This window comes from Colobus angolensis, unplaced genomic scaffold, assembly GCF_000951035.1.
Source record: "Colobus angolensis palliatus isolate OR3802 unplaced genomic scaffold, Cang.pa_1.0 Scaffold17, whole genome shotgun sequence".
NCBI lineage: Eukaryota > Metazoa > Chordata > Mammalia > Primates > Cercopithecidae > Colobus > Colobus angolensis.
Window position 1 is genome coordinate 4,636,634 of NW_012114821.1, and position 3,915 is coordinate 4,640,548.

Below are 3,915 nucleotides of genomic sequence, written 5' to 3' on the forward strand. Positions count from 1 at the left end.
TTGTTCTTTTAAGTGACTCTGCAGGTATTTGGTCCCATCATTTGCTTGGTTATTGTCAAAGTTTGTTTTCTAAACAAAGCCCCAAAGAGACCGAGCAAACACAGGAGTGCTGCAACTCAATCGTGTGTTTAATTCAGAACAGACCGTGGGCAGGATCTGTGGCGCGCAAGGGGCGTGGCTGTGGTGAAGCCAGATGGGGAGCTGCCACAGGCACGAGCGGGCAGGAGGGTGGTCTGGTTCCGAAAAGCAAAACCACCTTGAGTATGGTGAAAGTTTCATTTCACTGTGGCTATCCCCTAAACATCGGCTGTAGTGGACAGAAACCACCATTTCCTACCTGATGTCAACCACTTCTGTTCTGTCCCTGAAGTGTCAGCTCCTGGCCAAGGGCCCCACTTCATGATGGTTCTGTGGCTTTGAACTCACGAGCCTGCCACCCTTCAGAGGACTCTGAGTGGGCTGTGTGCCGGGCGGGAACACTGCCTGGGCCGGGGCCACCGTGGCGTGAGAAGGGCCGCCTGGGGACCCAGGGCCCAGAGCAGGTGGGCAAGGAGTGGGTGCTGACTATGTGTGCTCTGGGCCGTCGGCGCTGAGTCTTACAAGTCTGGCCAGGGGACTGTCTCCATTATTTCACTCCATTTTTGTTTATTTTATTTTGGTTTGCTTGTTTATAATATTTTATTTTGAGACCGGATCTCACTCTGTTGCCTGGGCTGCAGTGGAGTGGCACGATCTGGGCTCACTGCAGCCTTGACCCTCCTGGGCACAAGGGATCCTCCCACCTCGGCCTCCCAAAGTGCCGGGATTACAGACATGAGTCACTGTGCCAGCCTGCTTTTGTTTATTTCAAAAGTGGAATGTTTTAAATGCTGTGTTTGGCAAATCAGGACTCATAAAACAGTTAGTGGAATTGCACTGTGCGTAATGAATATGTGAATGGCAGTTTCAGCAGGGAGTGGCCGCAGGCTTGGGTGTGATGAAAAGATGGTACGAAGAGACACACGGATGAAGTCCGAGGCTACAGGAGTGACTTGAGCGGTTAGAGTGAGTTCTCATGACTTCAGTAACAGCAGCAGCAGTTACCAAGGGCATGGCGAGTGTTGACTGCCAGGCGCTGGCAAAGGGCTTTAGGTGTTCATGACTCTGTGGGTCCTGCCATCCTTCCATTTTGGAAGTGAGGAGACTGGGGCACAGAGGGGTTCAGGTCACACAGCAGTAAGTACTGGATCTTGGATTCGGACCTGGTGGTGCCTGCAGGTTCTAGAACCTTGACTTGTGTGCTGATGATCTGGTCGTTGGACCCCAGACCCGGGAGGACGCCTTAGTAGAGCGTGGGCTGCATTGTCACTGCAACAGGTTGCTGAAGACATGAGGAGAGTAGCTTGCATGGCTTTGCCATAATTATGCAAACGTGCAGGACTTTTAGGGGACTTCTCTGAAGTAGAGCAAACTTCATTAAGGAATAAAAGGAAAAGATTGGCTCAGAATTTAGTGGGTTTGGATTTTCCAGTGTTTTCATTAAGGAATTGGTTGAATGTGTTTTTGTTAGGACACTGTTTTGAATAAATGAATATTGACTTGAGTCCTGCCTTTGCTTTTGTTTTGTTTTGAGACAGAGTCTTGCTGTGTTGCCCAGGCTGGAGTGCAATGGTGTGATGTTGGCTCACTGCAACCTCTGCCTCCCAGGTTCAAGCGATTCTCCTGCCTCAGCCTCCTGAGTAGCTGGGACTATTGGTGCTCGATACCACACCTGGATAATTTTTATATTTTTGGTAGAGACGGGGTTTCGCTGTTGGCCAGGCTGGTTTCGAACTCCTGACCTCAGGTGATCTGACCCCCTCGGCCTCCCAACGTGCTGGGATTACAGGCGTGAGCTACCACGCCTTGCCCCTTTGCTTTTGCTTTTACATCGTGGGTTTCAGTCTCTTTCTGTCTGGTTCCCTCTGGTGTACCCTGTGCGGCTGACTCTGTAGTGCACAGATCACCGAGGGGATTTGCAACGCCTCACCCCTGAGGCTGACACTTGGGACATTTTCTGAAGCTACTCCTACGGCTTCCTGATAGCTGAGGTCGATTTCCACGTGCTTCTGTGGAGCGTGATGACAGTTGGATAAGAAGGTGCAAGACCTTTGTAAAGCTCCTCTCTGGCCTCCCTACAGGGACCCCTCTCTTTTACATCGCAGTGGAAGAGGCTGCTCTTAGGGAGGGGGCCTGGGAACACAGTTGAAGGTGGATGTTTCTTTTTTTTTTTTTTTTATACTTTAAGTTCTAGGGTACATGTGCACAACATGCAGGTTTGTTACATATGTATACATGTGCCATGTTGGTGTACTGCACCCATTAACTCGTCATTTACATTAGGTATATCTCCTAATACTATTCCTCCCCCTGTCCCCTCCCCACAATAGGCCCCGGTGTGTGATGTTCCCCTTCCTGTGTCCAGGTGTTCTCATTGTTCAATTCCCACCTATGAGTGAGAACGTGCGGTGTTTGGTTTTCTGTCCTTGCAATAGTTTGCTGAGAATGGTGGTTTCCAGCTGCATCCATGTCCCTACAAAGGACGTGAACTCATCCTTTTTTATGGCTGCATAGTATTGCATGGTATTTATGTGCCACATTTTCTTAATCCAGTCTATCATTGATGGACATTTGGGTTGGTTCCAAGTCGTTGCTATTGTGAATAGTGCCGCAATACACATATGTGTGCATGTGTCTTTATAGCAGAAACAGAAGGTGGATGTTTCACAGCCATTTGGGGTGCCCTGCGGCCCTCTGCTTCTGTTGGTCACCTTGGCGTGCGCATTGATCTTCGCCCTTTAGGCCCTGGCGCTGCAGCCATCAGTGCATTGAGGTCTGGTCCCATCATGTGTCCAGACTCTGCTGGGCTTGTGTGCAGTGCCGGGTTAGAGCTGGGGATAGGAGGACACCCAGCTGCAGGGCAGGTTTCTTTTGTGTGCTTTTTGTTTTTTTGAGATGGAATTTTGCTCTTGTTGCCCAGTCTGGAGGGTGGTGGCGCGATCTCGGCTCACTGCAACCTCTGCCTCCCAGATTCAAGTGATTCTCCTGCCTCAGCCTTCTGAGTAGCTGGGATTAAACGCGTGCATTCCCATGCCTGGCTAAGTTTTTGTATTTTTAGTAGAGACAGGGCTTTACCATGTTGGCCAGGCTGGTCTTGAACTCCTGACCTCAGATGATCCGCCTACCTCAGCCTCCCAAAGTGCTGGGATTACAGGTGTGAGCCACTGCGTCTGGCTTTTTTTTTTTTTTTTTTTTTTTTTGAGACAGGGTCTTGCTCTGTTGCCCAGGCCAGAGTGCAGTGGGGATGATCATGGTTCACTGCAATTTCAACCTCCTGGGCCCAAGCGATCCTCCCACTTGAGCCTCCCTAGTAGCTGGTACCATAGGCATGCACCACTACTTCTGGTTACTTTAAACATTTTTGTTGTGGAGACGAGGTCTCTCCATGTTGCCCAGGCTAGTCTCAAGCCCCAGGACTCAAGCGATCCTCCTGCCTCGGCTTCCCTAAGTGCTGGGGTTACAGGTATGAGCCACCATGCCTGGCCAGCTGTATTTATCGTCTGGTAGAAACCAGACCCAAATTTCTGCAGTGGTCTTGTGGATAGAGTTCCATTTGTCGTTGATTCTGTCAGTATTACCGTTATTCCTGAGGAAACCTCAGTCAGGGCTGCTGTGTTTTTAAGAAAATACTCTAGATGACAATCCACTCCCAGAAAGGGACGTTCAGATGGCAGCTCTTCAGCTGCTTTTGGTCAGGGCCTCCTTACATTCTTAAGTTATTGAGAACCCCGAAGGCCATTTGTTTATGTGGGTTATATCTATTGTATTACAAATTAAAACAGGAGTTTAAAAAACATTTGATACAATAAATGTCATTTTATTATATTAAATGTGTAT